Source organism: Mauremys reevesii, linkage group 20 (assembly GCF_016161935.1).
Source record: "Mauremys reevesii isolate NIE-2019 linkage group 20, ASM1616193v1, whole genome shotgun sequence".
NCBI lineage: Eukaryota > Metazoa > Chordata > Testudines > Geoemydidae > Mauremys > Mauremys reevesii.
The window spans coordinates 18,666,608-18,693,574 of NC_052642.1; the positions used below are offsets into that span (position 1 = coordinate 18,666,608).

General features: G+C 38.0%; 1 protein-coding gene and 1 long non-coding RNA gene across 14 annotated transcripts in view; one reads left to right on the plus strand and one right to left on the minus strand.

The window, feature by feature from the left end:
* BCAS3 (BCAS3 microtubule associated cell migration factor) overlaps positions 1–26,967 on the plus strand; it is a 486,041-nt gene that overhangs the window by 44,520 nt on the left and 414,554 nt on the right. The gene's annotated exons all lie outside the window — the stretch shown is intronic.
* LOC120387270 overlaps positions 10,347–26,967 on the minus strand; it is a 42,141-nt gene continuing 25,520 nt past the window's right edge. The window contains exons 3-4 of one of the 3 annotated variants that reach the window (XR_005590088.1): positions 26,251–26,411; positions 10,347–11,465 (exon numbers count right to left, since the gene is read on the minus strand). This is a non-coding gene — a long non-coding RNA (uncharacterized LOC120387270). Of the gene's footprint in view, positions 11,466–18,079; positions 18,429–26,250; positions 26,412–26,967 lie in introns of those variants that run through there. The other 2 variants (XR_005590086.1, XR_005590087.1) reach the window with 2 other exon arrangements.

Here is a 26,967-nt window from a genome sequence, read left to right on the forward strand (position 1 = left end):
AATGGGCCAGTTCAGTCAAGAGCGGGACTATCTGTTGTCTCCTAGGCCAGACAGAGATGCGCCTCCTATGATTTTCTCTTTTATACAAACAGATTACGTATTACCCTTCTGATGTGGTTACCAACCACCCTACACCTTGTACCTGCTGCTTCGATCAAAACATCTTCATTTATTATCCTGACTTTATCCTATCAAGGATCAGTGTGTCCCTGTACCATCCTCAGGGAGGGTGTTTACGTGTATATCCAATACCTAGTACTTAGGAGTGCCTGTGTTTCAGCATTGCTAACCGTGTTTTTGCCAAGTTAATGTACTGGACAATGAACTTGTAAGTAAGCATCTACTTTATGACAGGGCCTGACTTTGGTTCATAGTATGGTTCTTACTGACTTTGATTCAGACATCAGGCCTTGCACCAGACCCAGTGCTCCTTGCCTCCCCTGCCCCACTACAAGGGGCTTAGGATATGGCTACACTATGTTTTAAAAGCTGGGGCAGCAAATCTCAAAGCCTGTATCTGTAGTCTTGGGCTTGCACTACAGCACTGAAAACGGCAGTGTAGATGTGGCTCGAGTGCTGAAGCCCACCCTTCTCTCCAGGCTTCAGGGCCCAAACCACATCTACACTGCTGTTTTTTTAGCATCATAGCGAGAGCCACAGAGATTAAGGCCATGTCTACACTACAGACCTTACAGAGGCAAAGCTGTACCGCTGCAGCTGTGCTGCTGTAAGGTCTCCTGTGTAACTGCTCTGTGCTGATGGGAGAGAGCTCTCCCATTGGTGTAATTACACCACCCCACAACAAGTGGTGGTAGCTATGTTGACAGGGAGCATCTCCCTTCGTCATAACGCTGTCCACACTGGCGCTTTTGTTGGTGGAACTTGTGTCTGTCAAGGGGTGTGGTTAAGAACATAAGAACATAAGAAAGGCCGTATCGGGTCAGACCAAAGGTCCATCTAGCCCAGTATCTGTCTACCGACAGTGGCCAATGCCAGGTGCCCCAGAGGGAGTGAACCTAACAGGCAATGATCAAGTGATCTCTCTCCTGCCATCCATCTCCATCCTCTGACGAACAGAGGCTAGGGACACCATTCTTACCCATCCTGGCTAATAGCCATTTATGGACTTAGCCACCATGAATTTAGGATAGGTTTTTTTTTTTTTTTTATTTTCTTCACAACCCTGACCAACAAAAGCGCTAGTGTAGACATAGCCTAAATTACTTTCCTAATGACAGTGATACAAAGACACAGGAATAGAACTGAGGTTCCTTGACGTTCAGTTTGTTGCACTGTACCTTGGACTACAAGGTACCCTGTCTCTTGTTAATGTAAGCCTGTAATATGGAACCGTTATTGATTAGCCCACCCTTGAGGCGGGGTGGGGAGCTCCACCACCTGACTCTGTCCCCCTTATGCCACCATGTTCTGTGTTCAAGTCCTTATTATAACCAAGCTCTCTGGCTGGGTCCTTAATAGTCTCTGTCCCTTTCTGGATAATGGGGAGCTGGAAATTCTGTGGTTCTAGTGGGGGCTAGACAGCTCTAGGCCTCCTAGGTTTGGAGCTTTGTTTTCTAAAGTCCTTGGTTGGAATAGGGGAATCCAGGCCTGCCCACTCCACTGGGTTCCAGCTCAGGAACCTTGTTTGGAACAGCCAGAACCAATTCTTTTCTGTCCTTTGCTGCTCACTGAGCTGCCTCCTCCCTCAGCGTTCCCCAACCTCTTGCCCTGCTCCTCTCTTTTTGAGTGGTTGCTTCTGTTGGAAGGATTCGCCCTCTACAATCCGACTGTTTCTCTGATAGCTGCCTTTCTCCTCAGAAGTTCTCCCTCAAACTGAGGTTCTTAATCTTTTATCATGCCCAGGTGCTTCCCTGCCTATCTAACTGCCTCCCAGTTACTCAGTGAGTTAACTAAGCACAGGTGAACTTGAGGCTCCTGTTCCCCTGACCTTTTCAGAGGGCCTGCTACACTCTGACAAAGCCAAATGAGTTTGGATATGGTTATGAAAATGAGGCTAAGGTTTCTACCTTTGCAAAATGTGGCTTAATGACTCACTCAGAAGACAATACCTCCATCAGCCTAGTACCTCCAATGCCGTGCCAGGGCATGGGGTGATCACTGACTTAAAGGGAAAACGTGTCACCTTTCGAATTGCTAATGCCACTTCCAGAAGCCCCCTGGCTTTTTTCTGTCAGTCTCCCATTCAAGTATTGACCCTGGTTACTTTGTGAGATCTGACTGGATCACAGTCTGAGGCAGTATGGTTACAGTTAGGATAAACTTTTCTTTTTAAAGTAGCTTCTTTAGCCTTGGCCAACCCCTGTCTTTTTCTTGCTGTTCTTTAAACTTTCTGGCTTCTTTCCTGCCTAGCTCTGATGCTCCCCAGTTCTTCATTGTTCTGTCCTTCCTTCTTTCCTGGCACATTCTACCATTCCCTTGACTGTTTTGACTCCTCCAAAACAGTTGATTTTGTAATACTGTGCTTTCCCCCACCATCCTCCCCACAAATGAGGGAAGTGCCCTTTGTCTAGGAAAGGTGAATGTCTGGTATAGTGGTTTTCAGCACAGAGCGGGGAGTACTCTATGATGTGTAACATCACACACTGATCTTGGACCCCTGCTGTCTCCAGACATAAGTATTTTAGTTAAGATTTCTTTTTCTCAGTGATAATTTATGTAGCATTCATTTTTCATAGCTCTTGTAAAACCTAGCTTGCAGCTATTAACTTTGTGGGTGTAAGGCAAAGAGCCAGTACATTTTACACTTGACTCACAATAAAACCTCAGTATGTTACACTAACCCCCCAAACTGTAATACAAGAGTAAGCTATTACACATGTTATCATGGAAACTTTTGAGCATGGGAAAACTATTTTTTTTAAACGATCAGAACTGTGTGCACACATTCCTATGTGGTGTGTGAGAGGTCGTATTTACAAACATGGTAATATACAGTATAACATTCTCTCATGATTCCAGGAACTTGTGCAGATGCTGCTGAATGCACAAAAGATGTGTCTGATCAATTGAAAGTCCAATATGTATTAGAATTGCATTTAGAAGTTTTAGACTTTACCGAGACACTAGACTGCTAAACTAATAAAATGTTGATAGAAAGCAGATCATTCATAAATCGACACCTGCACAGTCATTTCATAACAGCACTTTATAGCACTTTATCTGTTAGGACTATATCAGTGAGATATTGACACATTCATGTTAGGATCTGGAATTTCCTGTTTTCTAACCTCTAATCTGCATTAGTGGTTAGTCTCAGGAAATTCATCTGTACTCCTTTTGCTGTAAAGTAAATATAATACAGTGAAGGAGCTGTGATAGAATGGTATTTTTATAGTATTTTACTGTAGGACATTCTTTATTCTTGGAATCTGAAGAATTTTCAAGTTCTACTGAGTCACTTTAAAGCTATCATCAGCATTTAAAAAAAGAACATTAACAATTTTCACCGTCCCTTTACCATATCATTAAGAAATTCATCCTATCATGGTTTTGCCTGACAAAATAAATGTCTTGTATGCTTTGCACCTTCAGGATTTGTTTCCTTGATTATGAAACAGACATGACTATCGTGTATAAAATCAGCATCAAATTCATCTGTGGATTTATTTTTGAGTCATAGCATCTTTTCATTGTCCTTCCTATTGTCTGGTAGGTGTTAATACATGCATGCAACTTTCCACTGAAACCCCAGATATTCAGTTGTACTGTAGATTGTCCATTGATCCAAGAATGTCTTATTAAATTTAAATCTTTTCCCCAAGAACTTAAGGTCTAAAGTAGATGTTTTGTTAATAGTGGGAAAGTACGGAGAACTGAATGCACATTTCCTGTAATGTGACCTAACAAGTAGTCAAGGCAGTTCTTAACTTCATTGATTTTAATTAGGGAAGCTTTATTAAACTACTAAGATTCTAAACAGCTACTTAGAGATGAAGGGAGTACATTTTCTTAGTGTTTTAACCACACAGCTTTAATGAGAGCCATGTGATTACAAGCCTGTTTTAATAATTTTATCTCAAAGTTTAAGATTTCTGAAATTCTCGAACAAAACAATATAGAGGTCTGTTCCTGTTTGGAGTAGACACAGTTTGTTGTCTTGATTATTCCAAATGATTTGGACAGTTACTGAATTCACATTTGAGGGCGAGTTAAGTTTAACTTCCGAATGTCACGTGGAGGCTCTGAAATGATACACTTTGGGCAAACCCATTTCTTTGTCTTTAGGGTTTGAGTCTAAAAGTTTTTGTGAACTTCTGATATGACAGAGTGCAACTCTTCCCACCTTGTCCATGTTCCTTTCAGTGCCCGTATCCAGTTTAATATAAGAATCTCTTTATATATCATTGGACTCCACTGCACATGTACTATAAATTCTTTGATATTTACTACAAAATGGTGGAGTCTTTAACTTTGATTCAATACTTTCTTTGAAGCTGATCAGCCTCAGAATTCTTTATTCAAATTTTTAATGAAAAGGCTTAAAATATGACAACAATCTGTAGGAAACTGAATAAGTTTAAATTTATTTATCTATATATCTATATCATCTATAAATAAATTTAAACTTATTTATATATTAAAACCTAATGTCTTGCAAACCTGGACTAGCAATAGTTGTCATATAGCAGATCACAAACCTAGCCTCCATCTGAATTACTTCAGGTTTAAAAACAATCCCCTCTGACCACAAGGGGCTACGTTTTGACTCTAATAAACTAGCCAGAGAGCCATGCAAAAGCATAGGGTGGAGAAGCTTATTAAAATAAATCTCTGCATGGATGTCCCCTCCCATATTTTAAAAAAGCTTTTCTTGGTCTAGCTACATTTCTTTTAAATAGGTCAGCCAAGATTTGTGGCCTTTCACAGTACAGAATCCGACAGATGATTTTAGATGAATAGATCCTTCTGCTCTTATAGGAAAGTGGTAATTTGTTTATATCCCCTAAGGAAGCTCACGTTGCGTTGGGCAAAATATCAGGAATGATTTTTTTAAAAAAAGGTGGCTAGTGCCCAATAGACAAAATACATCTTTTTGTAATGAGTCTCTTTGAACTGAAGTGATTAATTTACTTTTGTACTAAGCTGTAGTGGAGACTAATTTTGCTGCTTTGAAATATCTTTCTGGCACACAGTTTTAGGTGACATCAACTGTACTGTTGAAAATAAGTTCATTACAAAACTTTAGCACAGTGCCAGCTTCCCTAAATAATTATTTAACTAGAGATGAAGCTACATGTTCTAAATTCAGTCTTTTCCTACAACTTGGGTTACGACCTAGTTTTCTAGAAACCCATTTTTATTTTTTTAAGTCAGATTTTCCATCTAGAACTTAGTTCATAAAATTACTAAAGGCTTGCACAGTTTCACTGTATAATCATTTCAAAATAACTGTTTTTTTCAACCACCAAAAAGGATGCAGTCTTGACACACAAATGGGAAACAGATTGTGTTTTTTGGCTGATACTGCGGTGCTGGTTTAGATGTTGGTTCAGTCAACTTCAGTCTTAGATTACAAGATTTGCAAATTAAAGGAAAACCAAAAAGGAAAGAACATCTGCGTAAATTCTGTCTTTGTGGAATTTCACATAGGCATGCTCACTATGTTTCTGGTTATAGGAGGGACAATAATGTTGTTACACCAACAAGGAAGTATTGATAGACCTCAGAACATCTTAAAAGATAAATTTTAAGTGGTGAAAAATCAAAATTAGAAATCTGTTAAATGAATGCATTAACTCCCCCTTCTCCTCCCAAATCAGTGTCTTCCCCGCCCCCCATAATAGTTCTGTGGAGAAGAATGGGGGAGAGGAAGCTTAGCTCTTATAAAGGCCAGCTGTTTTTTGTCTATTGTGTTAACTGACAGTGTACCTGTGTGTATTTGTTTGCACATAGCAGGTTTTGAAATCCTGTATTTGAGTGCTCCTATAAGTGGCCTTGTAATCTGTAACAAGAAAATGCTGTTGGATCTATAGAATGTTTATCTCTGCAAATACAGCGTTTTGTTAAAACATATTGGACTCGATTTTGAATGTACAGAATTTATGAAGGCGTGTAAGTACTTAATTTTACCCTCCAGTGCTAAATTTGTCACTTAGATTTTTTTGAGGAGAAATTGAGCAGTACAATGATAGGAACTAATTTAAAAACAAACTTCTGTCCTTGTTGATTTTTCCTTGCACTTGTAGAGAAGTAAGGCATAGCTCTAAGTAAGGGATGGTGAGCAGTTTGCTTGGTTGTCTGATATTCACTGTGTGTATAAGTCAAACCAAAACTGAACTTCTCAAATTATAATTCAGTAGTGCAAGTCTGTGCTTCACCTGGAGCACAATAACAAGATAGGGCTAGTCAAAGAAGTGGCCATGTTGGCAAAAAATTGTGTGTGTGTTCTTGTTCCGCCTTATTTGTCAGACTGACTCCTTGCTTATAAACTGCGTGCTTTAAACAGACACCTTCTTGCTATTGCAGCTTTCACAAGTAACAAGAAGTTTGGTGTCTCAAGTGTTAACTAATTTGCTTTCCTCCAATGACAGCCTGCCTATAACAGGGTGGGGATGTTTGAATTACCCCCTGAGCTGAGCTCTTAAAAAGGCCTATGAAGACATGAGAGGTTTCAGAGTGGTAGCCGTGTTTGTCTGTATCAGCAAAAACAACGAGGAGTCCTTGTGGCACCATAGAGACTAAGGGCATGGCTACACTTGCAGATGTAGAGTGTTGTGAGTTAAACCTGCCTTCGCAGAGCGCAGTAGGGAAAGCGCTGCAGTCTGTCCACAATGACAGTTTCAAGTGCACTGGCGTGGACACATTTGCGGCCCTTGCAGTGGCATTGGGAGCAGTGCATTATGGGCAGCTATCCCAGCATGCAAGTGACTGCAACATGCTTTTCAAATGGGGGTGGGGTGGGGTGGAGTATGACAGGGGTGTGTTGTGTGTATGTGTGGGGAGAGAGAGTGGTTTTTTGGGGTGCTGAGATTGTTTCAGCATGCTGTCTTGTAAGTTCAGACCTTCCTTTCTCTCCCCGCCTCTCTCTCACTCACTCAAAGCAAACAGTAAATGTTTGCTTTTCTTGGAGCTGATAAGCAGGCAGCTTCTTCAAAACGGAGCTTTGAAAGGGCATTTCTGCATTCCTGAAGCCAATTTCACAACAATGCCGAGAGTGGCCACTTGACTTAAGGGGATTATGGGACGTTTCCAGAGGCTAATCACAGCACAGTAACGCAACACCTCATTCACACTGGCACCGTGGCACTCCAGCGGGGGCACAGCAAATGTTATTCCACTTGCCAAGGTGGAGTACAAGCAGCGCTGTAGCTGCGGAGTCAGAGTGCTCAACGTGCCTTGCCAGGGTGGACGGGGAGTGAGCTAGGTCGCCCGGGGCTGCTTTATTGCGCTGTAACTCACACGTGTAGCCAAGGCCTCTCAAATTTATTTGGGCATAAGCTTTCGTGGGCTAGAGTCCACTTCATCAAATGCATGAAGTGAAAAATACAGGAACAAGTATAAATACATGAAAGGATAGGGGTTGTTTTACCAAGTGTGAGATCAGTCTAACAAGATAAATCAATTAACAGCAGGATACTAAGGGAGGAAAAATAACTTTTGAAGTGGTAAGAGAGTGGTGTGTAGTTGCTGGTGAGTATTTGTGTTTGGGGACGAGAGCTGAGAAAGCATTGTTCTAGTAAGCCATAAAAAATGTTGGCATACAGAGGAGCCATGCAGGTACCCAAAGCAGTCCCGCTGACTTGAAGGTATAAATCAGGAGTCGGCAACCTTTCAGAAGTGGTGTGCCGAGTCTTCATTTATTCACTCTAATTTAAGGTTTCACGTGCCGGTAATACATTTTAACATTTTTAGAAGGTCTCTTTCTCTAAGTCTATAATATACAACTAAACTATTGCTGTATGTGAAGTAAATAAGGTTTTAAAAATGTTTAAGAAGCTTCATTTAAAACTAAATTAAAATTGGTCAGGATCCAGGCAGTGTGAGTGCCACTGAAAATCATCTTGTGTGCTGCCTTCGGCACGCGTGCCATAGGTTGCCTACCCCTGGTATAAATTGTCCCCAAATCTGAAACTTTGTGACTTTGTGACTTGCTGAACTTTGTGACTTTGTGACTCTGACTTTGTCCTCACCCACAACTATTTTTATGGCTGACTTAGAACAACGCTTCCACGTCTCTACTCTACTTACACTACATTGATGACATCTTCATCATCTGGACCCATGGGAAGGAGGCCCTTGAGGAATTCCTCCAAGATTTCAATGATTTCCACCCTACCATCAACCTCAGCCTTCACCAGTCCACACGAGGTCCGCTTCCTGGACACTACAGTGCTAATAAGCGATGGTCACATAAACACCACCCTATACCGGAAACCTACTGACCTCAATACTTACCTACATGCCTCCAGCTTTCATCCAGACCACATCACACGATCCATTGTCTACAGCCAAGCTCTAAGATACAACCGCATTTGCGCCACTTCAAAAGTTATTTTTCCTCCCTTGGTATCCTGCTGTTAATTGATTTATCTTGTTAGACTGACCTCATACTTGGTAAAGCAACCCCCATCCTTCATCTGATGAAGTGGGTTCTAGCCCACGAAAGCTTATGCCCAAATAAATTTGTTAGTCTCTAAGGTGCCACAAGGACTCCTCGTTTGTTGGGGGGGTTTTTTGGAAGAGATGAGATCGCTCAGAGAGTCACAGTGTGGAAGAGTGACCTCTGTCCACAAAGAGGTGCTTGAGAGCCAATCAGTGGCCACACCACTACAGTACCCAACTCTCCTAGCTGCCAAATCTTCTACCCTCTTCTATATCCATGAAAAAATGAAAATGTTTGTTTTTCGTTTTTGTTTTCGGTGGTCATTTTAGTAGGTAGTCAGAAGGTATCGTATGCTAGGGCAATAATTGATGTAGTTAATTACATGCCCACCTAGATAGAGGATTAAGTTAGTAGAGTTGAATCTGTATATCAGAGAGAAGAATTTAGCCCTTACTGTAACAATGTATCCACAAGCAAATATTTCTGAAAACCCTGTAAACGGTTTACCCCAACAGTGGTGTTATCATCAGATAGCGACGTACTCCACAGCAGACAAACATAGTTTCCCAAGAACTTTGAGTTGTACCACCACAAAGTTCTAAAGCTCCTTGTAAGATGTGCTGAGCACGTTGCTCATTTACCCCAAGTGTATATGGCTCTTTATAAATGTGAAGAGAGAGAGTTGCTGCCTTCAGTAGTTTATAGTCTACATACGATACACCAGACAGAGCTACAGACATAGGTGGTTAGATCAGCAGTAGAAGGTGTCAAAATTATTGCTTCAATATTCATAAATTTTAAAGCCCAAAGGTAAACTTTTATGATTAACTAGTCTGACCTCCTGCATAACATAGACCAAAGAAAATCTCTGAATAATTTCTGAATCTGGAGTGAATTGAAGAATGAAATGAAGGTCGCTTAAGTGCATGAGAAGCAAGAAGCATAGGATGTGGCATTGAAATAAGGTGCAAGGCTGAGGGTTGGAGAAGGAGGAGATGGAAAATATATGACTTAGCTAATGCAATTAACATTTTTCTGTACTGAGAAATCTGTTTACAAGACTAAACAATTAGTGCAAGCAGCTTTTCAGGAAATAGATAGTTTATGTAGTCACTGTGGCTTGAAATCTACTAACGTGTTAATACTAGTTTTATTGAAGAATATGTTTAGAGAAGTGTTAATGTTTATCAAAAAAGCTGTTTTACCAGGAAAAATATAAAAATAATGTTATTAAAACTAAGCTTTAATACCACGCTACATGAATATTATTTAAAGATTTTTATATGTACCCAACATTTATCTGGCAACCAGCTCTTCTTCTGATTGATGCTAGAATCAGTGTCCAGTTCTCAGAACCTGTGGCTTGTAACTTTTAAAATTAGCTAGCTGTGAAATGATTTAGAAGTGACAAACAGCATAGCTTTCTTGAAGGATCACCCAGGAGGAGAAAATTAGCTATGATGAATGAAGTTCTTGTTCACAGTTCTCACACTGCTCTGAGTAACCCTCTCTGCTACGTTTTAACTGGAATGCCAGTGCAAATGCAGTGGTTATGCCTCGGAGCCACTGGGTTATGCCAGGGATTGAATCATAGGGCTGGATGTGTGAAGGATGTATCCATCCATTCATCAAGAAGATAAAGTATAGCATATTTTTACTTTTTTTAAATTTAAAATGACCCATAAAATAAAAAATGAATTGGACAGATGGTTATGATTTTTTATTTTATTGGACACCAGCAAGTAGATTTCATAAAGTTTGTAAAATATAAGCAGTCCTTTGTTTTCATGAGACTTTGTGTGATTCACAAAGTCCTGTAAATTCTTTCTTGTCACCACCCTTGCTTTTCACAGCCACAGGGTGGTTAAAAAAGCTTTAAATTAAAACCTACTCCCTTTCAAGAAATTAAATACTTGGAGGCTACATGTTTGCTTCATTTGTAGCCCTGTAACAAGTCCAAAAAACAGACAGCAAAATTCAGCCCAACCCATAGCTTCCACTCAATTCACTAAGTCTTATGTGGTTTTAGGTATGATGAGTAGAGCTGTCTGGAGGATGGCAAGTCCATTTTGTGACTACTTTTTGAGGGTTCAAAAATTTGGAATGAAAACCGAATCTTTTGAATGTTTTTGCAAAACAAACTTGTTGAAACTACTGTTTTCAAATCAGAAAGCTCAGGTTTTTGATTCAGCTCCCTCTCCCTGCCTACTTCCTTCTGCTCAGAGATGACCAGAGAGCCCTGGACTGCAAAAACCTTCTTGATTAAAAATGTCATCTAATTGAAACGTTTTGGCTGTGACAAAACAGCATATTTTGACAAAATGTCATAAAATTATGTCATAATGTCCTGCCTGAGCTGCTCTAATGATGAGAAATACAGGATTTTGTGGTTTTCTTTGTAGTGAATTTTCTTATGATAGTACAAGAAAGTTCACAGTCTCCCTGAACCCCCCTGCTTTGGACACTGGCCTGGTGGGCATTTCTGGATTGTGTATCAGCACCTCTCATGAGCAGAGCATATTACCTCTATTATGTTTACAGCCATGAGGATTTTAGAAATAAGCCCAGTATCCTATAGTTCATAGAGCAACCTCTCTGCCAACCTTCATGTCCTTTTAAACATTTTTCCCCTAGAAGTGATATAGCTGTTTTTTCCTTCCTAAAATCTGAAATGTACCATGACCTCTTGCAGGTTTATACACTATCCTCACTATTCCAAAGAGATCCATTTAGTATTGCGATAAACCGATGAAGCTTTGTCCATTGCAGTGTTCTTTGTGTTATCATCTGACCTGCAGAGCTCTCTTCGAGTCCTAGCAGATGAAAACGATGTTGTCATCACTCGTTACTGTAGGAAGTTCACGTTTTAGTCTTTAGAGCTCTTGTGACAGTTTTTATAAACCTGAGAAAGACAAAACCTGTGAATATAGTAATTTAGGCTCCCAAAAGGTGTTTTTTGTTGTTTTTTAATATGGAGATATACCTATCTCATAGAACTGGAAGGGACCTTGAAAGATCATTGAGTCCAGTCCCCTGCCTTCACAGCAGGACCAAGTACATCCCTGACAGAATGTTGCAAGTGATGTTACATTTTGTTATTACATTATGTACTAAAGATAGCAACCCTTCTTTATTTTGTTTAAAAAAATCTTTTTAAGGCTGGATTTGTATCCTTTTAATTTATTTTTATAATTACATTTAATTCCCTTCCCTAGTAGTTGTGATAAATAACATCATTTTAATTATCAGAAAAGTGAACATACAGTTTTGAAAAATCTCTTATAAATGGATACATCAAGAGAGAACATCTTTAGTGGAATATCTGGTATGTTGATAATGAGGGTCAGAAGAATCTGAGGCACTAACATGGTAAAATCAATGTTGGAGGTTGGTTCAGTCTGGTAGAATTGACTTGATCTATAATAAGGAATAACAGTTGGATTAAAGTATATTATAATGATAAACCTACATCAGATCTGCAAGGAAGCAAATGAGTATATTGGGTTTAAATGTTGGCCAATAAATAAGAACCCTGAGTATTTCAGAGCTTTGAAAGGTCTGATTTTATGAAATTTGTAAATAAGCTAAACTTTTTTAAGTGATTTTTTTTGTTGTGTTTTTTTTGGTAAGGAGAAGGGAGGAATGGGTAGAGAAGCTTTCCAAATTGGAGCATAGTTTCATCCTAGCGCTGGTTATTGACTGCCTCCAAACGTATTATAGGAAGGGGGAAAAGTAGTCTTATGTTAAATGCATAGCCAAATAAAAACAGCTGTAGTGCATACCTTACCTGAGTCACTTGTCAAAAGAAGAACTACAGGGAAAAGATACTACAGAACGCCTTTAAGCCAAAGCTGCTGATTCTAGAGCCACTTTAAATTCCGCTTTAAATTATTAAATAGTGTAAATGCTATACTGTTAATTAGAAGAGGAACAAACTCTACAAAAATAAATGTGTTTTCAATATGGTTCTCAGGGAGGGTACAGTAGAAACCAATGAATAAGAGGAAATTTATTTCTGGCAGCACTCTAGACATGGAACTGTGGTTGAACTTTTTACCCTAATTACGTCCCCACTAATGCCTGCAGCGGTCTGGAATCAAAGCGGCCCTTCAGGCCCTGGAAAGTCTCTGATGTGGCGAGCGTTTGTTGTGTGATGAGGGTTACTTAAGAAAAAAACGGAATATTGTGACAGGATTTTTCAAAATTTCTCAGTTACCACCCACCTCACTTGTTGCCTACAAAAATAGAGTAATTGTTTGCATCTGTGTGTTTTTGTCTGTCTTAGAAATAACTGTTATAAATCAATGTGACAGAGACCCAAAGAAGCTTTTTCAGAATAGTATTTTCTTCACTTAATATGTGTTTTAGGGTTGTTTTTTGTGTAATATTACCACTACCTGTAAGAATAACTTTTAAAGTACATTGCAAAATAGCCATGCTCGAAATCTCAAGGATGATGTAAAGATTTTATTCTGTGAGTACTAACGTTCGTATGTGAGTTACTCTCTCAAAAGATCTTAAAAAGGTAAATTGAAAATGTTTTATGTAAAAGTAAGGCTAAATGTTAATTCTTACCCTTAACGTACTAGTTAGCGAGCCAAATGAATTTGCCCCAGTGTCTTAGCATTATACAAATACAGCCATTTGTGTAATGTTTGTCACATAAATAAGCTCAGTAGTAGTTGAGCTTTGTTTCTGTCACTACCTGGTGTTTTGTCTCCTAAAGCAGTGTCTTTGGAGTCTTGACTTTCACAACTATACCCAATTATACCGAGGGGTTTACTGGGCAAAAACGTTCATTTGTAGATTAAAACTATATTATTTAAATCACTTTGAGGTGAGGCAAAGGGTCATGGAAAATGTAATGATTGGAATTCTGTAAAACTTTACATCTCTGGTATAATTCTTCAGTGGTAACTTTTTATTCTTGACATGATATTTGAAATATTACAATTGCTGTTGACTTTAATTGAATATATAGATCTTGGTGGCTATTTAAAAGTTTTATAAAATTATACATACATTAAGATAGTACAGCAGTCTCACTTATGAACCAATTGACCTAAAAGAGATCCAGTTGTCTTCTGCACTGTAAAAGAGTAATAAAATAATACCTTTTTAAAATGGCTAAAAATATAAATTCTGCCTGTTCCTTCTGTTTAGATTGTGACTAGATAATATATTGGAAATATCACTCAGACAGACGAGATCTCTCATTATATTTATGTAGAATAAAACGCACAGAACTACATTAAAAGAACATTATTAAGGTTGCAAAGTCCAAGTACTCAAAAGCTAGGAAAAGCCAGAATGAAAGTTGTCTGTGCCACTTTAATTTGGCCACCTTGTGTGTATGCATTATGATACAGTCTTTAATTACATAATCACAGGACCCGGCCTCATTTTCAGTGCTCAAAATGACACTTAATGAGCACCTTGTTCAATACTTTCTTTTCTCGTTGTTCATTGGGTGGCCCTGTGCCTTATTTACTGTACACTTATTCAGATCCTACTCTGAAGACAGAATTATTCATTTCATTTCGGGCTTTCCTGGGGTACTCATCACTCTAGTATCTGCATACTTCACAATTTGTAATGAATTTATTTTCACAGCACCCCTGTGAGAAGGGGATACTGTTATCCACATTGTATAGAAGGGTACCTGAGGCACAGAGAGATTATGGTTAAAAGTTGTCACAAATTTTCAGAGCCCATTTTGAGACCCCCTAAGCCTTGATTTTTCAAGTGCTTAGCATTATATAACACTTTATATATTCAAAGCACAGTTCCCACTGACTTCAGTTGCAACTGTGAGGGCCAGATTGTAAAAAACATTTAGGTGCCAGACTCACATTGAAATCCATAAGAGTTACCTTTTAAATACTTGTCCCCAGGTGCTCAGCACTTCTGCAACTCCGACCGCAGAGTCTCAATCAGGCACACAGAAAATGAGGTGCACACAATTAGTGACTGCATGTGGAAAGTTGGGTTTAAGTGACTTGAGCAACATCACACAGGAACTCTGGCAGAGGCAGGGATAGAATCCAGTTCTCCAGTGCGGGATTCAACTGCCTTCACCAGGAGACCCTCCTTTCTCTTGCAATCTGCTCTCTCATTCCCTGGGGAGTCTTTGGAAAAAAGGGTATATAACTAAAGACTATATATAATGCAGCGCATGCACAAAGGAGGCAAATCAAGGATGCACAGGCTGCCTTAATTCTGGCATTTCGTAGTTTTTGAGTGCTTGACTTTGGAACCTTAATGTTGTTTAGTTTTGTGCGTGTAATTACTTAGCTTTAAAAAAAAACTGAAAAAAACAAATTTAATCATGTGGAGTGTCATGCTAGCACGTGCATAGTTCATTGTCCGGGTTGGAACCTTTAGACTGACTACACAGAGCGCTGCCGCTTGAGCTGACAGAGTATCTGATAGCAGCAGTAGATTGTCCTCTTCTATGTGGAACAGCACTAGAGAGGGATGGGAAACTTTGCCAGTGGGTTTCACAGATATTTGTTGACAGCAGACTCCACAATCTTGGCTTCCATTCTAGGCTCTGGAGGGGAGTGGCCTCTAGTGATTACTCTCTTCTGACCATTCCCCATAAAGTGTGATCCCTTCTACCCCAACTCCTCCAACATTTCATTGCCCAAGTCTTCTCTTCTCCACCCTGGCTCCTTATCCCACTTTCCACTCCTCAGATTTCTTGTCCCATTCCCAGTCTTCCCCCCCCAGTACCTAGTCCCTGTCTCTCTGCCCAGCCAATCCCAGCCCTCCCCCCAACTCCATCAGAGTTTTTCTCTCTCCATCACCACTTCCCATCTCCAGGGTCGCCCAGAGGATTCAGGGGGCCTGGGGCAAAGCGGGGGAGCTGCGGCTCTTGTACTCACTCGGCGGCGGTCTGGGTCTTCTGTGGCATTTCGGCGGCGGGGGGCCCTTCAGTCACTCTGCTGTCTTCAGATTAAGTTGCGAGTGACGTCTTGGCATACCCGTTTAAAGTTAATAGGCTTACACAGGTGTCATTGTGAGGGCATGACCTACAGAGAGTGGCATTGCAGAGGTGTTGCTGGGGTACTTTTATTAAGTTTTGTGTGTGCGATGATAAGAACTGAGTGTGACTCTCCGAGCCTAAGGCAAGTGTGTCAGGCTGGCAGTTAGAAAAAGCATTTCAAATGTTTGTTTTTTTTCAAGTAGAGCAAATGTGATATGCAAATCAGTGAGACAAAATAGCTGTGGAGCCCCCACAATACAATTCTAATAGCAGAACATTTTAAAATAGAACTGCACTTTATATATAGCTCACTTTAAAGTAGTTAGCATGTACACACAAACAAGAGAGTATTTAATCTCCCATAGACTGTGTTCTAAGTCTGATGTAATAGAGAAGAAAACCTGTTGATTCAGGTTTAACATAAACCCTGAGATTATGTAGATCTCCTAAGGGACATGGTAAATAACATTCTGATAATAGTTCCAAAGAGTTGGGTAGGATTTTCAAAAGAACCCAAGTCATGTTCTTAAGTCACACAAGTTCTCTTGACTTTTATCTTTTGTGCTTTTGGTGGGATTGTAGCTTAGTCATTCTATACAAGAAAAAATAATGTACAAAATACACCGAATTAGTGTACATATATTGTATTTACCAGCAGTGATATATACTAATTCTCCCAGTCTCTTGAATACGTCTCAAATGCCATTGACTAGGAAGTATTGTCTTTAAGATGTGCTTCAGACTAGCAAAAGAAGTGTGAATATTGATTTGCAGTTTTATGTATTTTGGCAAACAGTGAAATTGCAAGGCCTGTCAGTGGCTCCACAAAATGCTGTGCTTGCTTGGTAAAGTTGGCTGTAGTTGTGATCTTTCATTATGAATTAGAGCCAGTTTTTGGAGCTGCAGCTTCCAGAAATCCCATATTTTCCTATTAAGCTGTGGCATGTGGTTGTCTTTCAATATATAGAAAGTTTCTGCATTTTGTTTGTCATGTTTATCATATCTTGCATGTAGTTCAAGATCAGTCTGTCATTCAGTAAAAAGACATAAAACATTTGCAATTTGTTTATACGATGGAACTCTATCTGCTCAGATGGCTCAGGTTACATTTGGTTAGATGTTTTCTACAGAAATTACTTGAGGGTAAAATAAATTAAGATTTTTACTACCACTGAATTAATCTGTAACAGAACAAGGGATAGAATCAAGATCTCCCAAATTTGAGCTCTATATCCTAGCCTCAAGACCAGCCTAGGTCATATTCTTAGAAGAGCTATAGAAATATATATTCACAGACACATGCTCATTCATGTAATGATCAAAGGCGGCCAAAATCTGCTCAGCTCACATAGAAGTCTAATCTGCTTACACTCAAAGAGCAGAAGTTGGCCCAGTAGATATGTCCCATAGCATAGCATCATAAAGAACTACATTTTTATGTGGGGTTTGCCAGATACATTACAGCTAAAAATGGAAAGTGAAATGTTTGTCTTGGGAGATAGCTATCCTCAAGTGTCGTTAGATATACAAATGTAATTGGAATATGTACAAGTATTGTTCTAATAAACCACTTGTATGACCTGACTCCTCTGATCCATCTGCATGCTTATGGTTTAAATATTGGCCAGTTTAGAGATTAGAGTGCAACAGCTCAGAGATATAGTGTGACAACTCTTTAGTAGGACTTTAGAATTCACAGTTTGTTTTATATTAGTTCACAGTAAATTGCTTATCCTGTATTAACTAATCCAAAATATGATGGCACAGCAGCATTTTGTGACATGTGGCATGTCTCAGTGAAGTGGAAAGCATGTAGCACTCTGGGTTTTCAACTGAGGCATGCCACAGCTGAAAGGCCAGCTTGTGCTATACTTTACACTTCAGTGACAGGCGTGCCACATGTCACAAAATGCAGCAATACAATGCTATAAAGTGCTGATGTCTCAGCGGGATACAGAGTATGGTTTGGCTGTATATAATTTTATACACTGTAATAATCTGTTTGGCTAATCGCACCGTTAAACAATAGAATACCATTTATTTAAATATTTTTGGATGTTTTCTACATGTTCAAATATATTGATTTCAATTACAAAACAGGATACAAAGTGTACAGTGCTCAGTTTATATTTATTTTTTATTACAAATATTTGCACTGTAAAAAACAAAAGAAATAGTTTTTTTCAGTTCCCCCATTGCAAATACTGTAGTGCAGTCTCTTTATCATGAAAGTTGAATTAATTATGTAAAAAAAACAACCCTGCGTTCAAAAATAAAACAACGTAAAACTTTAGAGCCTACAAGTCCATTCAGTCCTATGTCTTGTTCAGCCAGTTGCTCAAACAAAGACGTTTATATTTGCAGGAGATAATGCTGCCTGTTTCTTGTTTACAGTGTCTCCTGAAAGTGACAACAGGTGTTTTGCATGGCACTGTTGTCGCGAGCGTCACAATATATTTATGTGCCAAATGCCCTAAAGATTCATATATCCCTTCATATGTCAATCACCATTACAGAGGACATGCGTCCATGCTGCTGATGGGTTCTGCTCCATAATGATCCAAAGCAGTGCGGACCGATGCATGTTCATTTTCATCATCTGAGTCAGATGCCACCAGCAGAAGGTTGATTTTCTTTTTTGGTAGTTCGGGTTCTGTGTTTCCACATCCGAGTGTTGCTCTTTTAAGACTTTTGAAAGTGTACTCCATACTTCATCCCTCTCAGATTTTGGAATGCATTTCAGATTCTTAAACCTTGGGTCAAGTGCCATAGCGATCATTAGAAATCTCGCATTGGTACCTTCTTTGAGTTTTGTCAAATCTGCAGCAAAAGTGTTCTCCAAATTAACAACATGTGCTGGGTCATCATCCAAGACTACTAAAATATTAAATATATGTCAGAATGCATGTAAAACAGAAAAGGAGACATACAGTTCTCCCCCAAAGAGTTCAGTCACAAATTTAATTAACACTTTTTTTTTTTAATGAGCGTCATCAGCGTGGGAGCATGTCCTCTGGAATGGTGGCCGAAGCATGAAGGGGTATCTGAATGTTTAGCATATCTGGCGCGTAAATACCTTGTAATGCCGGCTACAAAAGTGCCATGCGAATGCCTGTTCTCACTTTCAGGTTACATTATAAATAATAAGCAGGCAGCATTATGTCCTGTAAATGTAAATGAACTTGTTTGTCTTTGCATTGGCTGGACAGGAAGTAGGACTGAGTGGACTTATAGGCGCTAAAGTTTTACATTGTTTTGTTTTCGAGTGCAGTTATGTAACACAAAAAAATCTAATTTGTAAATTGCACTTACACAATAGAGATTGCACTACAGTACTTGTATGAGGTGAATTGAAAAATACTATTCTTTTGTTTATCATTTTTAGAGTGCAAATATTAGTAATCAAAAATAATAATATAAAGTGAGCACTGTACACTTTGTATTCTGTGTTGTAATTGAAATCAATATATTTCAAAATGTAGAAAAATATCCAAAAATATTTAATAAATTTCACTTTGTATTCTATTGCTTAACAGTGTGATTTAAAACTGCGATTAATATTTTTGAGTTAATCACATGAGTTAACTGTGGTTAATCGGCAGCCCTAATTTTTATGTTTTAAACTTGTTTCAAGAAATCTTCTGCTACTTTGCTCTGTGTGAAACATGAGGAGCTTTAACTGTAAGTACAGTATTGTTCAGCATACCGAGAAATTACACTGTAAGAGTTTTTTAGAATTTTTCTTTAGTGTTTTTTAATGCTTTTTTTTTATAGAACTGTAATTTTTGTGACACATAGCAAGCTGAGTTTTCCAAAGTTTGCTCTAAGCGTTGTGGTACGTTGTATAGTATAACCATGTCTGTGTGTCCTCTTTGTTTTTTTTCTGAAAGTTAATAAACAATTTCACTGTACATGTATCCCCTGGAAACAGAATCTGCTGTACTTACTAATAGAGACATAAAATAACCTTACCTTTTATAACTGGTTTACAGTGTAATGAGCTTTCTTAAATATGTAGGTGCCAACTCAGTCTAGGGGTGTATACACTGATTGTACCTCAAGGTCCCTTTAAACACCTTTTAAAAATAAAGAGCCACATCTGGCACTATACAGTTTGCACTAGCTGAGGTGCTGGCCCATAATATTTTGCTTTAGACATCTGAAATGTGTCTGTAATTCATAGATCCCAACTATAGTACATCACAGTGGGCTGGCAGCTCCTGTGTCTCACAAATGGGAGATCTATATATTGCTGAGTAACTTCATGATTTCCTGGCTGGAGATCATTTAGTTACAAATATTACACTTGAACGAATACAGATATGTAGCTTGCTGGATGCATGATTGATGCATCAAGTCTTCACTATCTTCCCCCCATGAACTGTTCCCCTCTTTTGGTCTGAATTTAGATTGAAATCCTTTTGAAGCCTTTTATTCCGTGTTGTACAAAATGCCTCGAACATTCATGCCACTATGAGAAATGCCATTTGTGATCACTGAATGGTGCACGCATGTTCTGTGCATACTGTATTCTAGTATTACAGTAAGTGGATGCACTTGATCTTTTGTAGGGGAGTGCTGGCCTTGCCACTTACAAGCAGCACTTGACAACTGATTCGTGGAATGATAGTTACAGCAACTTCACAGGAGTCTGTATGCCCAGTCCTCTTGACTGAAAGTATCAGCTAGTGACTTATAGATAGTGATAAAACTGCGAGGAAAAAGCCATCCTTGAATTATGAGTACAGAATAGTTATAACTCATTATACTATCCACGTGAAAAGAGTATGGTAGGAGGAGGTTTGCCCATACACACATGTAACTTCCTATAACTGGGTAGAAGAAGAAATATATGCAAACAGTTGTTTCAAAGTTGACTTTAGGTAAATATTAATGTTAAATAGGAGAATTATAAATAATTGTACTTTTGTATGAACTCTCCATCTCCACATTCACTAAATTCCAAAAACAGGTTCACTTTATTCCATCTTTCCTACGCCTGTAAAGAGTTCTGAGGCAAAAAAAAGTACAGTAATTCCTGGCATCACTAAGGCTTTTTACTAATAGTAGTTCATAATCTCTTTCAAAGATGCACTTCTGTAAACTCTTTTACTAGAGGTATGCATAGCCTTTGCCATATCCCCTTAACTACATTTGATGTAAAAGGCTAATAGATAGCATACATAGATGTCTGTGACCTTTAAAATGAACTTGTGAACCAGGATAGAGTAAGAAAGGGGAGAGCAGGTTTAACACACAAGTACGTACATACATTATGATTTTATTTTAAAATATATGCACACCCGTATGGTTTAAAATATATTTAATTTAACGTCTGTACTTGTAAATGTTGGGAAAAATGTTACTGAACTTGGATTTTTTAATTATTTGTAAATTGTATGTATCTATTTGGAGTTTGTCTTTAAATACAATTTAATTTCTGTAATTGCTTTTGATGATAATAGAATGCACATAATTTACATAACTGTGTTTCGTTACCATGTTGTCTTCCATAATTTATAACAAGGCAGCTAATTAGCCATATAATAATTTGCACATGTATATTAAATGTTTATGTAGTGCCATATCTTGCAGTGTCTATATATGGTATAGCACTACAGAAACACTTCATATACACGTACAAATTGTAATTACAGTGGTGGTTAGCTGCCTTGTTTATAAAGTAAGTGTGTGTGTGAGTGAGTGTGTGTGTAAGTGGTTACATTAATCTGAGAATGGATAATATCATTTTACAGGTAGGGAAAATGAGGTACAGGTGGGTCTAGTGAATTGTTCAGGAGCCTATGAGGCGTTACCATTTGACATTGGAATACAGTCTCTTGCTCCAATTATTAGCTGTGCTGCCTTATGGAGAAATGACTTATCCATGAAAATTTAGGAAACAAGACTCTTCCTTTGCAACTCAGTTAATACATTAATATGTAAAATGACCAGTACTGGTATTAAGTATTGGTGTCAGTTCATGTACAAGGCTTAACATCTTAGAGTTACCTTGACCTGCCTCATGAATTGTCAGCTAAGGACTTGGACAGCAATGTTACCTTCTTTCCTCCCTCTTCACATCTCTTTTTTTCCCTAGTGGTTGTAACTGTCAACATGAACTGATGTATGTAAGCATACCTCTGTGCCTACTTCATTCCTTGGCTCTGGAGGAACAGTTTATTTGAATACTATGCACGTAGTTGCTCATATAGTATGTATCAGGATATGTGTAGTTGAGGTTTTGGCAAACACACACCACTTACTTTTTTTCTGCAAGCATTTCCTGTCACACACGCAAAAACACTACAGTGTTCCTTTACCATATTTTATTTTTTCCTAGCTAGAACTCAGGTGCCCTATTTACCTGTTACAGAGCTGTTTTTGTAGAGCTGATGACTGGTTTTTATAGTTTTTCCACTATATGCCCAGCTATGAAGACAGAATTTAGCCCCTCTCTAGTTGTGGAAGGATGGGGGTAGAGGATATGGAAGTTTCCATTGTACTTGTTTCTTAGATTTGTTCTATTTAATTAATAAAGATAGATACGTGTAGTGCTTGATCTTTTGGAGTCTAATTCAAATAATGTAATGCCAAATCAAATATATTTCCTTCTTCTATTTAAAGGATTGGATTTAGTAATACATGCCTGTTTGGTGCAGCTTTTTCTTATTTAAAAATAAGAAAATTGCTTCCATGCTTCTTGCAATTTGTGGAACGTTTAAAATGTCTCTGCTGTTTTGTGTTTCGCTGATACATGCACATTCTCGGAAAATGTCACTTTCTCAAATACCTTGTTCCGTTTTTCGTAACATTGAATGACTTAAATATCATGAATGAAAGTAGTAAAATCTCTGATGTATAGAGAAAAACTTGAAATCAGTAACTGCAATAATTAAAAGCAGTTACTTGCAATGTTGATAGGTGATGTTTAGGCTATCTCTTGTAAAATATGTACTAACAGTTGATAACATTCAACATTAAGAAAGCATATCTCTCTGTAAATGTACAGAATCCTAAAGACTGCGTACTAGACCTGAAGCTGTATAATTTTACTTTTATGGTCCTTTAAAAATGTATAGTTCTTCAATGCATTGTTTCAGTATAACTTTCTAGCATTTGCATCTCTTGTTTAAACAAACCAAAACCACCAGCAACAGATATCGTACACAGGAGTTTTGTGAGTTGAAGAAATTTAATTAGTGTCACTGATAGTATTAAACAAGTAAAATATCACTAAAAGAATGTAATGTAGTCATTGAGTGCTAGTATTCTAAAGGCTGTTGGCAGAAATTTCCTTTCTTAATAGAAGGGTTTACCAAAGAGATTTAGAATGTCCAGAAAGAGCTGCAGCAGTGACAGACATATTCTAGTAGTTATATTCTTTTTTTTTTACAGAATCAGGATTTCTTTGCTGAAAATTAAATTGTGCTTCAAAATAGAATAATCAAATAAGGCCACCTCACATCATTTTGAAACAGTGTAATGGGCAAAAGAGCTTTTTTTTAAATTATAAAACAGACTTTCATAGACAGCTGCCAAATGGAAAGAATGGTTTCCAGATTTTTTTTATTCATACTTTTCTGGTCTTGTGTGAATTATTGATAGATATGTCATAACTCTGTGAGAGAAATGACAAAATGTCTGATGCTTTCAACTGAAAATAGCAGAATTGCAGTAGCTGTAGAAACTTGGTTCACATGGATAGTTTTAAACTTACAGAAGTAGAATGTACTAATTCACATGCAATAAAATTTACTAATCCACACACAAACTTGCTCCAACGTGTGAAATAACTCCAACATGTGAAATATTTCAATAGACATCAGTGGTACTACTCATAAGTAAGGAAAGCAGGATTTGACCTTTAAAGTACAGCGTGCTATCATGAGGTATGGTATTGCAGTTCCAACACTTCATTATTTTTTACAAAATGTTAGTAAGTATACTGTGTTATATTTAAACTAAAACTACATTTGTCAAAATAATGGATCTGATTATGCTTTGTAACACACATCTGCCGCTTTGTCATGCCTGCTCACTTAGCCTAATCCATGCTCATTGAAGTCAGCAGGCATCTCTGTCCATTGACTTTGGTGGAAATTACATTGGGCCCTTACTAATTTTCACAAATCAGTCATTTGCAAAAGATGCCCCTCTGCTGTGTCATACAGAGTAACTCATATAGAGTCATGATTTAGTCTTTTACTCTTAAATATTGATTTCTGTTTAAAAACTAAACATTATTCAAAAAATTGTAAGATCACATTTGATCACAGGTGTGTTATTAGAACTGTCACTGACTAAACATAAATCTTAAGTTTATTTGCCATGGATGTACTTGCTGGTAGAATTTTTTTTCCAGCTATACAGAGCTCTTCCTGCCATTTATGCTGCCTTGCACATTAGTGCATAAAATATAAGGTCATTATATGAAGAAGGTAAATAGCCTCTTTCCAGCTGCTGCTTGTAAACTGATCCCTGCCTGAGGTGCCAGCATAGCTATGCTACATGTCCCTCTCTGTATCTGAAATTGTATCATCCTGAATTACATTACATCTAGCTCCATCTTCCTTTAATTATGCACCGAGTTACATTACATCTGCCTTGCTGTATGCTTGCAGGCGACTTCTTCCTTCATTCACTTAAGACAGATGATACACAAACAGCTTCTCCTTTTCTCTTATGGTCTCTTGGTTTAAACAGTCCTCTGGATTCCCAGTCACTAAGGCCAACTTCCTCTGATATCTGTTTGTGGTGGGGTTTATTGATAGTGCTGAGATTGCAAAGAATCCCCCCCTCAATACACTTGCTGGGAGGTGCTGGTCTTGAAGGCTCCCATCGCTATATTTTAATGAAACTCTTTTTTTCTTTTTGTTCTCAAGAGTGCCTCTTTTGAATTCGCCTTCCTTCAGGATGGCTGTCTAACAGGTGTTGTTATGCATTTGCTGATCTATGCTCTACTCCACAATTCAGTCTGAGAAGTACTGGTAGCTTTCACTCCTCTTCAGATTCCCTCTAGCTTTTAGAATCTGTGGCATTTAGTGAAGGGATATTTTGTAGCAACTGCAACTTTACTAGGTTTTTTTTTTTTTTTACACATCTGACATCTTTCTCTCACTTTTGTTCTCACCTACTCAGTCTTCTGTGGATTTGGTAGAGATCTTAATTTTGTGGGCTTCTTTTACTGATCTAATACAGTTTTTCCTGTACTTCATCCCTATCATTTTCATTCTTCTAGTTTAATGTTCCTGACCATCCCTCTGACCATAATCTTTCCTGTTCCTCATTGTCTTGATTTCGTAATAAAGAAAACATCTCTGTCTGGATTTACAATTTCCATTACATTTTGTTTGATCAGAGCATGTTCCTTCTAATCAAGTGCCCTTGTTGTTGATCACTTATTTATTCTGCTGACTTGACCTACTCTTATTTTTATAACTGTTGGTTAATTCTGTCATTACTGTTTTTAACCTAATTATCTTAAGTTATTCATTCATTGGAAAAGGAAACTTTAGTATGCAAAGGTGAAGTTATTAAGTACATCATGAAGGTAAGCTGAACCTTGTTCGCAGGAATATTTTCAGCTATTAGTATGTGATTTATTTACAACACTGAATAAAGTGGTGGGACAGGGCATGAGTTAATTTGCACAGTTATTAGGAGGTAATATTGTACCATAACAACCCACTGCATCATTCTAGTGTTTCCAAATGAAGATTCTATCCATGTAATGTAGGTTCATCATCATTATACAACATGTGCTATTGATACCACAACTTCTGCTTGTTATTCATGAGAGCTATCATTGTATGTCTCGTCAGTAAAATTATGTATTATACATGTCCAGGGGCAAAATGAGTTGGCTAAATTTGTCAAAAGTAGGCATATAAAGTTAGAGTCCTAAATCCAGATTTTGACACTTGCCTGGATTTTCAAAAGTGGAATTTATCCAACAGTTCTCATTGACCTCAGTTTCTGAAAATCCTGAGCCTAACCTTTGCAATGGCAGTACAATATTTAAAATAAAGGGAGATAATGGAAAATTAACCTTCTTTCAGAAACAGGAATTTTATTAAAGCTAGACAATTAAGGGGAAAGGTCTCTTGTAAACAGAAAACTTTCTGTAGTGGTCGGTCTTTCAGAAAAGTGTATGTTCTGATTTTTCTCATCCCGAAGGTTTGGTCTTACGTCACTAAACTGTTTCATGTTTTCTGCTTTCCTTTTTTTTTTTTAATATGGAAGGTCACGCTTGTGACATGAGAAAAAGTTTGTCCTTCTGAGCAGGTTATTTTAAATTTTTATGTGCACAAGATATAGTCTTATGTCAGGTCCTTTGGTCTTTTCTTAAAGACCATAAGATTTGCTAACCTTAAATTTTTTCCTATTCAGGTATAAAAATTAGGATTCCTCTTAGTGTTTTTAAACAGGTTGCTGCTGCATTAAGTTTTACATGGAGAACTGGATGGGCTGTCATATTTTATCTGCTAGAGGGTTTCCTACTTATCTCAAACTTCACTTGTTTTATAGTCTTCTGGGGACATCAGCTTGTGTTGTCTTAATTAATCCAAAGTAGACCTTTCAATAACCAGTGTATTTTATGTTAACTGAGTAAGTAGAATAGGGAGCATACATGACCCATTGGTGATTTTAATGTTCATCTATTTCAGAAAGAAAAGAAGATGGAGCAATTTATTACCTTCTCAGTTTTGTGATGTGTTGCATTCCATGGGCTCCATGACTTTGTGTTTTGGTTTCCAAGCAAAAGTTTTCAAATTCTTTTGTAAAAGATTGTTTCCATGCAGTCCGTGAAGTGAAGTTTTTAATTGTTGTTCCACAGTAGTTGAGATACCGCTATTTCTGTGGTATACATTTAAATGTACTTCTATTAATTATGTTAACATAATTGGTGTCTCTTCAAACACTTTAAAGATTTGAGTGTGTATTTGTTTGGCCATTGGTTGCTTAGCAAAGAAAATTCCTACATTAAATATTTTGTCTCAGTAAACTTTCCAAGATCCTTAGAGCCTCTGGTAAAGGATAATGTTTTTGAATATTTACTGTCTATCCCAGGGGTCGGCAACCTTTCAGAAGTGGTGTGCCGAGTCTTCATTTATTCACTCTAATGTAAGGTTTCATGTGCCAGTAATACATGTTAACGTTTTTAGAAGGTCTCTTTCTCTAAGTCTAGAATATATAACTAAACGATTGTTGTGTGTAAAGTAAATAAGGTTTTTAAAATGTTTAAGAAGCTTCATTTAAAATTAAATTAAAATGCAGAGCCCCCCCAGACCAGTGGCCAGGACCCAGGCAGTGTGAGTCCCACTGAAAATCAGCTTGCGTGCCGCCTTTGGCACACGTGCCATAGGTTGCCTACCCCTGGTCTATCCTGTTACATCTTATTGAACACACATTT